Source organism: Haliaeetus albicilla, chromosome Z (assembly GCF_947461875.1).
Source record: "Haliaeetus albicilla chromosome Z, bHalAlb1.1, whole genome shotgun sequence".
Classification (NCBI taxonomy): domain Eukaryota; kingdom Metazoa; phylum Chordata; class Aves; order Accipitriformes; family Accipitridae; genus Haliaeetus; species Haliaeetus albicilla.
The window spans coordinates 28,920,045-28,934,950 of NC_091516.1; the positions used below are offsets into that span (position 1 = coordinate 28,920,045).

At 37.0% G+C, this 14,906-nt stretch overlaps 1 protein-coding gene across 5 annotated transcripts in view; it reads right to left on the reverse strand.

Annotated features, from left to right (window-relative positions):
• PRUNE2 (prune homolog 2 with BCH domain) overlaps positions 1–14,906 on the reverse strand; it is a 145,926-nt gene that overhangs the window by 66,112 nt on the left and 64,908 nt on the right. The window lies entirely within an intron of this gene.

The window sequence follows — 14,906 nt, forward strand, 5'->3', positions numbered from 1 at the left end:
TGCCAAGCTACGCTGGCCCTAAATAAACAGCAGTTCATCATGAACACAACACAACTGTATATGCAGATTGGCATGTTACTCCCCTGCATCTGTCTCCTACCTAATAAACTGCTGTTTTGGTTACATACATACAAATACTATTTATTAATCGACTTAAATGTGTCCACAAAATGGGTATCCCTCCCTGTAAGTTAAACTTAAACCAAAAAAATCTGTTTGTCAAATGCTTTGGAAGCAGATTCTTTTTCGAGATTAGAAACAAAGTTCCAGTTTGATGTTCGCATAGCACCTAAAAATAAGTTTTATGTTAAATTCAGGCAGAGTAATGCACAAACAAAAGTCAGCTGTCAGTTTCCTGGTGGACATTCAGATATGAAATCTGAATAGGGGGTTATGGTGAGGAATTATGGCGAATAAGGTTTCAATGTCCAAACCAGTAACATTTTTCTGAAGACTCAAGTATTAAATGTATTAGAAAAAGTACCAAAATGTGCTTAAGCATGGAAAAGTTACTTCAGTTATCCCGTTCCTAACTGCAGTGGGAATAATTAAAATCTATTTGAAAAAAAAATTTGAACTAGAGCAGATTCAAAACCATCTGAAAATCCCTGATAATTCCTTATCTCAGTTACCCACTCACAGCCAATTCAAGACCATCAGGAAGTCACAGGGAAGGACACGGATCAATCAAGGATCTAGTCTGCGAGGTGTTTTATGGCTGGACATAAGGTAAATAAATGATGATTCTAAAACATGTCCAGCCTTCAAGCCTCATGATGCTTTATCTTTCATATTGCTTGTATCAGCTGAAAATGCAAGGAATTAGAAATTTTCTGTTAAAAATCACATGACTGAACTGGAAGCCTCATGAAATTCACTGAGATAATATCTGCCACCATCTCAGCTTGCATTTGCCACTCACAAAGTGGTAGGTTGGGGAGTGCTGAAAATCCTGCATTCTGCAGTATTTCGAGGAAGGAACCTCTTAACTCACCTACATGGAAAATTCCCAATCAGAACCATGGCCAACTGGAGAGTCTATGTGCATACCGGGCAATCGGAGGTATATTTCTACAGTTTAAGGCCAAGGACCACTAGGGCATCATAGAGCAAGACTATGAATAGAACAGAAGAAGATAAAACGTTCACATGCTAGCAGCTCTTTGCTGGTGGGAATGGTTACCACAGCAAGGGTGTGGCACCAAATGCCATACAATGAAAGGTCAGTTCTACCAGTCAGAGCAGGAACTAAAGATGCAGATGGCCATGGTAAAGGCCCTGATGGCGCTAAAATCTGAATTTGCCTTGTGCCCCCTTTTTTGCTAACTTACGTCATACGATCAAGAGCCACACTGAGGAACTGATACAGCAGCAGGTGATCCAGCAGCCTGCTGCTCTGAGCAGGAAAGTTGCCAAGTATGTATCCCTGGGGGAGCAACTGGGCTGGAGAGCTCCACAGTGGGCCACATTAATATAAACAATAATGGATTGTACTACCTACATAATTACCTGATCCAGTTGCTTGAGGTTATCCCATTTCTTCCATGCTCTCAGACTTACTACTATTCAGAGTGTGTATTTTTTCTTCTTGAGGTTCTCAGCATGTTGATGACTGAGAGAACCACAAAGATTAACTCTGAGCAGGCTACCTGTCCCTGTCCCTCTCCACCGGGTACGAACTTTAGAAGGAGATCAGCTATATACTACATGTTTTTTTCTCTGTGCTTCACATCCAGCTTGGCCTTTGGGCTGTGCTGTGCTACACATATTCCTTGGGCACAGAATGAACTTGGCCGCCTAACTGTACCAGAGAAGCCAGCAGGCAGCATCAACTCGGTACTAGCAATTACATTACCTGTGTGTCCTTGCCTTCATCTAAAAGTGCAGCAATGAGTTCTCATATAAACCTCCTTTCTGGTTGACAGTAGAAATGAGGAACAGAGGTGTTTCCTTGTAAGAAAATCCTACAACAGCTAAAATGACCAAAAGGTGGAAATTTCTTCTATGAACAGGGTGTCCCCAGAATGCTGTGCACGAATTGGAGGCTTATTCAATGCTACACGCCTCAAGGGTTCCCACCACCTAAAGGGATGTAGGATTATCTATAGCTTTCTCCTTTTAACGTTAGCACTAATAAACAGCATTTTAAAAAGTACCTCACAGAGTTTGCATGCTTTTCTTACTGGAATTGTAATGGACCAGCACTACGTGGCGCAAAACACTATCGGCTGATGAGAGACTCCTCAGAGCAGCATGGGAATGGGCTTAGCTGTGCCAGCACCATACACCACACTGAAAGAAAACATGCAAATTATTTGAGGATTTAAAAGTGCAATAGGGCAAGAGATGTTCTACAGTGACATCCCATCAACAATAACACTGAAGAAGTCATTAAGGCATGTCACAACACAGATCAAGTCAAGCAAAATGATGCTGATCACATCCCATGTATTACTTTACCCCATAGCCTGTCAATGAGAAAACTTTATGACAAAAAAGTCGTTATTCAGCGAAGGTATAAAACCCAAGACCCTATTCATTCTGTGGCATAAGGAATAAGGTACAAGCTTCTCAAATTACCATTACTAAGCAATAATTAATATTCAAATAATACTAACAACATAAGTTACTCAGTCTTCCCATAAACAGTCACTTTAATAGTCAACAATAAATGTTTCTCATAAGCTGTTGCTTCACTAAGTGCATCCAGAAATGAAACACGAGGCAAACCGACCTTGTTAAAAGAATAGGTCAAAGAGTAAACTTGCTGGAAAATGCTGTTGATTAAGCTATTGAATAAAAGCAAGATCAGATTACATGTCTTACAGCATCATGATTCTACTTCATAAATTTTTTTGGTTGACTGGACTATTAATCAAAACATAAAATTAATTATTAAATTTAAAATAAGCAAAAGTAATTTTATTAATGTTAACAAACATTATTAATTTAAGTAATATTTTTTCTAAAACTTAGTTTAATTCCATCCCTCCCCCCAGACATCTGTAAGTTTTACTCCTTTAAACTAGTACCAACAACACAATTGAGACACTCCCTTCACAAGCATTCAAACCTCCAAATAAATAAAGACAGTTGCAAACAAGAAATTCTTATAAATTACCAAAGACTATATAGTGAAAGATATGGTAGACATATGGACTCTTCCACAAATTTGCTAACCTAAGTAAACAACCAGAATGTTGCATGCATTGTAAATGCTAACAGAAAATAAAACATTCCCTTCAGAAATGAAAAAATGCTAATCGTTTCAATAGTTAAGCTGCTATATCCCAAATTAATTACAAGCACTGTAAAATACACTGTTGATGAATTAGTATGGTAGGAAATACACTGACGTACAGCCAAACCATGACAAAGGTCAGTCAGCTATTCATTTTTATACTCCTCTTCCTTACTTGATTAGCATGTGCTGGCTTAAATATTAATTAACATTTGCATAGCATACAGCAGGTAAACAGCATATGTAAACATTATTAGCTGTCATGATGCCCTCTAAGTAACCTGTAACAACAACAAAAAAGGACTGTTGAGTATGCTTGAAATGCAATATACTTGAAATAAATAGAATCTAGTAAATATATTTTGCAAATGCTGTTAACTATGGATAGTTAACAGCAATATGGATACTGGAGAAATTTAGTGTCTTGGCATTTGTAATAGAACTGTGTATTTGTTTTGTCTAACGCATATAAATAGTTTATACAATGCTACAACATAACAATATGTCAAACATTCTGAAATGACAAATATTTTTTTATCATTCGGGTAAACAGAATGAGACGGTTTAAGAAATCCCCAGACTTTTGAAGGATTTTTGAACATGACCTGTTCAGTTATTATGTATTTCTGTTGAGAAATACCATTTTATGTAGGCTGTATATTGTGAAATTCCTTTCTCTGAAACTTAATTTTCTTATAGGAATCTCTTTTTTTAATTGAGCAGTTAACATGACTACAAACACGGATGATCCTTTAAAAGAAGCAAAACCTCCAAGAAATATCCAAAGAGAATATGTAACTTCTCCATCGCTAGCAACACTTTCTGATTCACGAAGCCAACAGCCAGTTACCCAAATGATCACTGTAAATGTACATTATACATACTTCTGATTCTTCTAAGCTAACTGTGTCAATATTAACCTGACCAAATTAAGAACAAACTGTCTCTTTTGTTCTTCACACTCCTCACATGGAGAGCACAATATGGCTTTTGTCAGAGGTACTCCATCATTTTGGCTCAAGGAAACTGTCAGTACAGTTTGGGATTCGTTATTCATGGGCAGATACCCTGATGGGTCTAATGAAGCCTTTCTGCTGACAACTCATTTGCTAAAAATACCCAACCATCACAAAATATAAATGAGGAATATCACTGCATCCCATTACAATATTCACAATCAAAGCAATTATGACAATACAGAAGTCAATACATACTGCTTCATGCTGTATTCTCTTAATATTTCATGGTCACCACTTCTGCATTCCAGTTTATTTCTATGTGATCACTGATAAAACTTTATGACATACTTAAATTGCAATATAATAGGGTAAACACCAATGTTATAGCACACATGCAGAGCTAACAGTCTGTGTGCCATTTGTTGTAAATCCAGCTAATTACTAGAAGCCCCCCTCCTTTAAAAAAAAAAAAAGGGCAAAAAAGCAGAAAAAGACTCAATTTTTTATAAAAGTTTTCAGGTAAGGTCACTAAAAATGGAAAAACCAGTATAAACAGTATGGCGTTTATAAGTCTTCAGAAACACAGACAAGTATATTCACTATTTTACCTCTTTTATATATCAACACCACTGGTGAAAACACTCTATAAAAAATTCACCATCTTTTCTGTAAGGAAAGATTGCATTTTTCTGTTGCGCGTTTCAATCTACCAAACAGCAGCTCTGGTGTACCAATACTTATGAGTCTTCTGAAAAGAACAAAAATAGCAGCTAATTCTGTTTTCTTTGTGTTGCTGTCTAAAGTTTCCAAAGAGGAATAGGTATTAGGTCCTAAACTGAAGAGCAGGAGAATGGGCATCTGAGACCTTGTGCTACCCTGCTCTATAGAGATCCCAGTCACACCTTATGTTTAACTTTAGGCATCCCAAGTTTAACCTAGAAGGAAATTTGAACAGGAAATACTATAGCATTGTGAAACACTGCATATAGAATCAAGTGATGAATGCCTGTTTAGCACCGATCTCACTCCCCTTACCATAGATGACGGCTGTGTTTTTACCGTCTATTATTTCCATTAAAAGCAGAATAACTAACAAAAAAAAAAAAAAAAAAAAAGCAACAAAAAAAGAAGGATTCATCTATAATAAAATAAATTATCATGCTTTATTCAATGAAAGTGTATTTAGCCAGTTTCACACTGGAAACAGTACCTTTTCGACAGCACTGGTACGTTTTATGATAGTGTGTCTTAACAATGATCCACTCTTTATGAATTGAGATTACAGCTAAAGAAGTTTCACTTGTACTTCATACAAGTAAAAATTCTGTGTATTCAAATACAGGCTTGTCCATTTTAATCTGTGTTTAACTAGAACTTATAAAGATATCTATGTTTTATATGTATTTAGCACAGCACATGACTTCCAGGAAAGACTGGGAACTCTAGATTCATTCATAAAATAAAAATTAAAAAAAAAAAAAAAAAAGAAGGTTGCTCAGGTAAAAAGCCAAACTTCACTTCCATTATTCCACATATTCAGAGCTAGCTGAGACAGCTTGGAATTTAGCAGCTGGGGTACAGGGTCTCCATGTATCTTGAGACATTATGTTATCAGTGTAACATAAGGATACCATAATGGCCCACTTGGCTTAGAAAATTCTTCCTCTGGCAGGAATACCTGCCTTTAGTGGCCATCATTGCCACTCACCTGAAGGAACACAAATTCTTATCCCTAAGCAAGGCAGCCTCCCCTGCCACTGAGGTCTACAACTAACTGCCTGAAATACAACAGCCGAAAATGCTCCCCGGCGTCGGTGGGGTCTGTGCGCATAGACTCAAAGAATGTAATAGATGGGGAGGGCTGGAGATGAAAAGTCCCGTTAAGGTACTGCCGCTACTGCATGAGATAAACATGAAGCGCATAGCCTGAAGACATAAACAAACATAGGTAATGGTGCGCATACTGTTGTGGTGTGCGCTGGAACAACATGGTAATATTAGATGGCTGTGACCACCAAATCTAGAAGAAAAAAAGTTCCGCAGCAGCACAGGAATCAAAGAAGGGATGTACAACATCTAGTCCAGTGAGATAAAAGTAAAAGCACTTATTTATTTCCATCTTCAAGGGAAGGAATTCAAAGTGTTTGTAATTGATCTCATTGTTAATGGTTGTCTTCTGCAATAAGAAATTCGTGACTGATAAAGCTGCCACTTTCCAGCATTTTTGGCAGTTGAAGGATAAGTAGTTTGGAGTTAAAAACACAAAATACAGCAAAACATATAGATGTGATTTTCAAGTTTAAAGGCTTAAATGTCACCTCCTTTTTCAAGTGTGTCTTTAAAACTCTGCCCCTGTAAAATAATTAAAGGGACAAACTAGAAAACTTGCAATCCTAACAGTATGACTTTTACTGCAAGTAGGGAACTACAGAGAAACATACTGGCACTATGTTAAAATGTACTCCCTCCAGGTCATTTTAAAGGCTGAAGTAAGTATGTAGATATTTTTCTGGAGTGATCTGCATGGAAAGGAAAGTCTACTTATTTTGAAATCACAGCTATGAGTATCCAAAGCCTAAAAGTAAATGAATCCAGGGACCTGCTTATGCACCACATTTATAAGCAAATATCACCTGTACAAAATATGCACAGAATATGTACAAAATGAAAAGGAAAAATCTCCATACTAAAGTACAGTATAGTATACACAATCTAATACATTATTTACCTCAGAAACTTAGATGAGAAAAATAAACACTATTTTTGTGTCTTACTAATCAATAGGCCATGTGGACACAGCATATGATACGCTTTTTTATTCTCCCTTATATTATTCTGCTTTCTGACTCTAGGTTAGGAACTTCCATCTGATTTTTCCATAGCTTGTAAATCAATTAAAAAATACTGAAAAAGACACAACCTACCACTTCAGTTACAAGGTTCATTTAATCACATACAATATTTGATTTCACTGTTGACTGATTAGCAAGTGGTAACAAGCAAAAGGCTGACTTGCCAGAGTGATGAATTAAAACATAAGAAACATCACAACCTTATACATATTGACCAGGAGCTGTCTATTTTAGCCAGCTAAGTCTCAGGTGTAAGTTTATATGTAATAATTCATACCTTACAAAATAACTCCCATGCAAACATGGCAACACAAAAACACATTTCTGGCTGTCAAGAAAATTTCTGGCAAAATTAATCAACCATTCATCCATTCAGGCTCTTTGCATACCCTTTTGTCAAAGAGGGAGTACTAAGAGATTTCTTTCCTCTTCCACGCACTCATTGCAATGGTTTGTAGAATCCATCAAGCCCAAGTTGATTTATTGAACTGTCTCTTATCTCAGCAGTATAACTATAGCAAATGAACTGGTAACTTCTCAAAAAACAGCAGTGATTCAACAATATCTGGTTTATTTGATTCCTTCTAACTTCAGATTAGCAATTTCTTAAAGGCACTGACTTGCATTCTTTGGAAGTTCTATCTGCAATTTTATGCCAGCATTTTTTGTTTCCATTCCTTTTCTTTTTTTTTTTTTATTTTGACATTTGACAAAGGTATTTTTGATTTACAACTGATGCTAGAGTCTACCTAAATCTTCACACTGTGCTTCTACTGCTAGTCAATAGAGCTTTCAAATTTAAATAACAATACTGCCATGTACTTTCATGTGAGCCATCTTATTCATTATGCTATGAATACTGAAAAATAATTACCCACTTAAAGTCCCCACCTATTTCTTTAATTAGACAACTTTGCATGCATATTCAACTATTTTTGTATTTATCTAATCCCATCACTACTAATGAGAATTGTTATAAAAAGTAGTTAAGGCACAAAAACCAGAGATAATGCCAAGCCGTTTGAAACACTGTTTAAACATGGATTTTCTCACTAAGCATCGTCCATTGAACCCCACGGAGCACATTTATCACTCACCAGCTTTGCATTTTTCTTCATAAAGATATATGACCTTTGCCTATTAGATTTCATTAGCAGGGCACCATACAAGGCTCCTCTGCAGATGACAGGATAGAAAGCTAAACAACCTCGCCTGAAGGATTTGTGAGAACAAGCCCATCTTCAATCTTTGTCCCTGGGAGGCACTTCTAACACCTGCCAACCACAGCACTATCATCAGAAAAACATTTAGAGATTTATCTTCAGGCTGGTGATTATAAGAGATAATTTGTTTGGAGTATGGATAAAGTTGGTCTAGCATAAACAAACTACAAGCTCAAATTATACGACGAACCTCATTAACTATTGATTTAACCACTGCAAATCCATGAACAAATGTTGTATCAAAATGTTAATTCTTCCTGAAGATATAATCAAGGAAAAAAACAAAATGCCAAGGCAGGATGGTGAGCTATTCTTATGTGCACTTGTAATGCTTGCAGTTTAAATTGGAAATGGAGATTTGCTTCATGGTAACAATGGCAACAGTATACTATTGCCATTTTCCCATAAACATTTAGTTTTGTCTGGCAAAAAGTGCTCTATCTCTTCAGTTGCTATCACTATAGAGTGAGGAAACATTGCTTTCTCTCCTACTTTCAGGAACACTTCTTTTGTTTGGAGACAGCAAGACTGGACGTACGATTAAAAACACTTTCAATAGCAAGAAGCTAGAAATATTGTAAATGGACACCATCACAGGCAGACTGTCTGAAAAATTATATGTATTATACCTTCTATATTATACATATCCCACATACCCTCTGTGTCTGTAACAGAAAATAACTTCCTCCTAATCTTTGAAAATTCCTTTCACTCAAGCTAATAAATCATCAGTCTTCAGCCGAGAGCATATTTAGAAATAATGTAGCTGAGTTAGTCCTGAAGGCTTTTTTTTTTTTTCTTCTCCTTTTTTGATACAATGGAAGCCAACCCTGTACCCTCTGTGGTAAAGGAGAGAAAAACGCTGCCAGACTTCCTATTGCAGCCCAAAGAGAGCAGCCGGTGAACGACTCCACCTGATGTTGTTGGGATATGGCCTAGCAGGGTTCCATTGCACCATGCCTCCACCAGCATCCCTGTTCCTTAACACCACTATGCTGAGGGGGAAAACTCATTTGTGTATAGGCAGTAGAAGAAAACCTGCAGTTCCTTCTCCAGTGTGGCACTCTGAACAAATCATTCAGTGTGACTTGTACTTAATAACAAAATACCAACGTTTTTAATGCTAATATAGGCTGTAAAAACAGCAAAAATCTTTCAGATGGAACTCAAAAACTTGCAGCTAAAGCAGTCAGAAGAAGAAGAAACTTTGAAAATATTTTGTGGGATGACATTATCTTTCAGCATTAATTCCTTCTAATAGGGAATAGTATTTAATGCGAAATGATTAGTTCATCAGCAAAAAAAGAAACAAAACCCCCCAAAATCTGCTGGGGAATCTGTATTTCAATCTGAGTGTTCCTCACACAGCAATGCAGCCATGCAGATGCACTCACACTTTTCTGTTTTCTGGTTTAGTTACCAAAATTTTTAGTAATATATAATCCCTTAAATCTCTTTAAGATGTTTAAAGGTTAAATGGCATTTTTAAATCCCATATTGCTGGCTTTTATTTTTTACCTTTTGTTCTCCCCATTACATTCACTTTGCTAATTTATGTAAGCATCTCACAATCTCACTACAGGAATAAACCAGGTTACTTAATTCTTAAAGCTATTTCATTCTATTTACACAGACAGGCAAATGATTTTGCAAGATAATTGATCTAGAATAAAAAATATGGACCACTCTTACTAATACAGCCCCATCAGGCATCCGTATTTGTGCACTATCCAAATCTCTTTTCCCCATTAAAAATCCTGCTTCGAAAATGATCAGCTGATGATAAATCAAACAAACCATTTGTGCAGAATTCAGATCTATCGCTTTTAATATATTCTAAGTTGTTAATGTGTCAGTTTTGGACTGTTTCATCAAATTTTAGTAATTAGTGAAGCCTTCTGTTTCATCTAGCTACCCCTATTTCTGCCTTTCTAAAGGAACTATTTGTTTCCACTCTTGGTCTTTTGACTGCAAACTGTTTTTCTCAAAAACTGTACTTCTTCCGTTCATTCTCTTGACTCCAAAATACTACTTTCTCCTACAAGTTTTCTTCCCCCAGTGCTGCAAATTCTTGACTTACATTATTTTTTATTTGCCCTATTACCTGTCATGATCTCTCTGTTCCCATTCCAAATTTCTCATTCTCTTTCCTATTGCAATCGCATTCTCAGCAAGAACCACTGACTCCCCTTTAAGAATTTAGTTTTAGCTTTTTCCTATTGCTCCAAAACTCTCTAATTGCAAATACAGTTTCCCACTGGGGCAAAAATGCTCCTTGATTGTACCTCAGTCTTTATTATACTTTTATCCTTTGGTTTACAGTAAATGTTTTCCTTTCAGCAACACAGATCCATGGCTTTGAAATGCCCCACTCTAACTGGGGTCTCTGCCTATTATAAAACACAAATAGTAATTATTACCTTTAGGTGTTCATTTTGCAAGCCTGAATGAATAGGCCAATTCAGAATCACACAGACTAGAAGTTAATGGAAAGCCTCTCACTGACTTCAAAGCATTTGGCATACACCACTAATGTACCTGCAATTATTCTCCCAATCAGTTCCCTAGACAATGTTCACGCTATTTCTCAGGCACTCAAGTTTAGCCAAATGCCCTTCCAGAAAGTAAAAGTTCTCTGCTAAGTATGTAAAAATTTTAGAAATGCATTTTTAATTATTTTGATTAAGCCAGTTTTGCACTGTATGCTAAATCACTGGCACCTTGCTTGGCCGCCCATGCTGCCTTGTCAATATGGAGTAACCCTCATCTGGAACACAACCAGCGACAAAAAAGAGTAATCTTCCATTCATGCAGTTCACCTCTGCTGAGGAAGCTGAACATCTTCCTCCAAGACACACAAACAAACAGGAATCAATGTGCTTTCAGCAGAACTGGCTTTAGTCTCATCTGCACCAGCTGTTTCTGAACAGGAACTAGGAATTGAACAGAGATGATCAAATACTGTACAGTGAACTTTGCCACCAAAAAAAAATCCCAGTCTTCTTACAAATACGAGTAGCGATTCAGTTTCTTGTAATTCACTTAAGTTTTCCTAAGGATTCTTCTAATAAGCACTTACAGATATGCAAGCAAAATGCCTTTAGCAACTCATTTGTTAAACAGTCAGTTCCTTCACAAGAGATAAAAGGAGTCATTACCAACATAAGCAAAACCAGGAAAAAATGAAGTTATTTGCAGATGCCTGTCAGGGGACACACACTTGGTTACACTGGGCAGAAGTTCAACTGTGGGACCCTTGTCTCTGTTTTACATTTACAGTAGCTAAGACAGTGGTTTTTGTCATTGAGATGGTTCAAGTTTCTGAGAACAAAACACAAGCTGTGTGTAAGGCAGATTTTGGATGACAACTGGCAGGACTGAGTTCTCCAGCATACGTGCTTTATTCAGGTTGTATGCTTCAGAAAGTTGTGCTTTGCTCTCTCTCTCTCTAGACAAGTAAAAGTGAAAAATGAGATGCAAAGCAAGAAAGTACCCTGAATCCAACTCGGAGTTAACCACTCTGAGGCACAGGACCTCTGCTCTGCCAACACTGACATGCAGATCTAGTTTAACAACCATTGGCCCTCAGGGCCCAAAGCAGCTGGAATACATTTTAATACCGTTCTAATTTTACTTGATACTTACACAGAAGCCTCAAAGTTTAAAAGAAACTATGACTGAGAGTGCATAAAAAGAAAAAAAAATATCTTTCTTTTTCTTCTAAAGAACAATAATACAAGGATTTTGTTGGGGTTGGTAAACAAAAAATGCTCTAAGTTTTAACATCACAGGAAGAGTAGCATGCAAAATCATTATTTTCCAATATGTTCAGCAGCCAGGCCAATTAGTTCCCAAAAATTTTTCTTGGTGCTGATCACGTCAGGTTGGTACTGCCTCTGCAGCTTAACACAAGTTTAAAATGGGCTTTACCAACCGTTGGCAATTCGACCCTGTGCACTAGTGACTCCAGCTAGCACAACTGACTCTCCTCACACCATTACAGCTTTATTCCAAGCACTTAAACCTTCAGCCAAGCCTGATCTGTCAGATGAATTGTGTAGTAAGACTGTTAATAAAGTAAATAAATATATTTAAATATAAACTCAATAAACAAACTAAAAATTTAACAACAAAATAAATATATAGCAAATTAACAGCACATAATTTGAGTTTGCCGCAGGCATGCCATGCATAGCTGTAATGCCTTAAAAAACATTTGTTTACCTTCTGCTTCACGAACACAGCCATGCACTGTCACTGAAGCATCTTTCTAACGCAGTAAGGAAAGAAAACAAGTACTTCACAGCAACGTCAAAGCAAAATTTCATCTAACAAAGCAAGCAGTTTATCTACTAAATTTTGTAATGCTACCCGTTGATTTCACTGTAGCCTGCTGATAATTTGAGGTTTCAAAACTAAGGTGTTGAATACAATTCTTTAAATGTTGAATTTTTGTTGTTTGAACATTGAAGTAAATAAAGTAAAGATAGGGTGGTCAAACTGCTTAATATGCTTACAGATAAAATGTATGTAAAATATATTCAAATCTTACTGAATCCATGGAACTGAAGTAATTCATGGAAGTAAAAAATACATGCATGAGCAACTTATTAGTTAGGCCCATCACTAAGGCTTTCTATCCTGCTGGCTCATTTTTAGAATGCTCTCACTTCAACCTCTGTGAAATTAATCTCTTTAAATTCAGGGCCTCATTTATTTTCTGAAAATACTGTTAAAAATGTTAACAAGTAAATGAGAAAGCTGGGCTCCAAATAGCATCCAGTCTTCTTTCAAACCATGAAAAAAATCCATATGGAATGACACAAGGGTTTTACCTCCGCTACACTGTGCCTTGCAAAACCACCTATTGATGACTGCTAGAGAGAGACATATAATGGAACGCATAATATATTATCACAACCATGCAGTAGCTGATAAGTAGTAAAGTAAAGGCTCTTTTAACAACTTGCCTGTTAAATTATGCAACTACTATATTACTCTAGTTTTAGCCTCTTGCAACTCTGTTAAGACAACACCAGAATAAACAGCGGTATCGTAGATCTACAGCTCTTTTGATGAAGATATTTTGTATCATAATCCTTAACAAAAAGAAAAGTTTAATCACCAAATCTGCAAAAGAAAATAAGACAGAGTGGTCCAGAGCTAGAAGAACATAAAGGCACTGACTTATGTGTCTTTACACTAAAGCATGAACACTTCTATTCCTCTCTCTTACAAAAAGAACTGACCACGGCTCTGCTGTATACTTCAGCAGAACAACATTCTTACATACAAAGTGTGGTCTGCCTCCACCACTGTACTTCCACCAGGAAGTAGAGAAGTCAAGAGAGGAAATAGTGTAAGACACGGCATCCTTTGCCGGTCCTTTTAGCAAAAAGCTGCTTGCAGATAGCAGAGAGAAGAAAGAGGATACGGCAAAGAAACTGAGACCAGGTAGAAGGAGAGGGAGGGAATGAGGGTATCCATAAAATTGGCATGTGAGCTTATACCAGAATAATACTTGTAAAGTATACTCTGTTGAGTTTATTGAATAAAACACTGAAAAACACAAGGTACAGGAGAAGTAGGAAACAAACTATGTACAATAACAAGCATTAGATCATCTGAGTATGAGCATTACGAAAAAAGGGAGCAGACAAAAAGTCTTGATTAAAAGACATACAAACCCGACCGCTCTATCAAGCTTTAGTCTTTTATTCTTGTTCACCCACCAGATGGTGCCCTTGCAGCACGCACGAACAAGCCAACAGCAACCCTACCTCTGCCTACAAACACAAAAGACACATACACATTTCACTCTGTGGGTTTTCATACCTGCTTCTGAAGGGGCAGTTTAGATCTAACACTGACACTTGAACTGTTCTTAAAAGAGGAGAGTTTTCAGATAGTTCCTGGCATACAGATTTTTCAAAATCTCATTAGAAGTCTGACTAATTTTGGTAGCAGCATGATCTACAGGCCATGCCTACCCCTACGGCAGCTGGTATCCACTGTGTATCTGGACCTGTGAGCAGGAGGAGAATGACAGTGTGGCATCAATTAGAAGAGCACACAAATTCTTAGAAAACACTGGAGATTTGTTGCCTGAAACATGGGTTTTAACTTGGAAATACTTCATCTCTGCAGAGCTGTGTATTTCTCCCACAGTGATGGAGAAAGCTTTGCAGCTGTTCAGGTTAATGTGTTCCTGTTTGTCCACTGACATTTAAACTGGAGGATACACAGCATTCTTCAAAGCTTGATTGGCACATGGAAGTAAAATGTGTAATCAGTGTTAATCTCCTAGTCTATTACTACTGTCTTTCATAATCTACATATATTTTACAAAATTCTTTAGAAAGATATGCTGTCAGAGCAAATGATGCATCAAATTCAAACAGGCCATCAAGATTGCTAATGGATTTTAATAGCAGCTATTACAGCATAATGGTATTTTCCCAACAGCTGTTTGTTTATAAAATTTTCAGTTTACAAGACCTTTATGTCCAATCCCAGGAGACATCCCTCAATTCATTTATAATCATTTGGTTCAACCTACACATAAATGCTGTCTTATTCACATTGGGTGTGTTTGTATATGTGTGTAAGACATGAGCAACTACCACAGCAA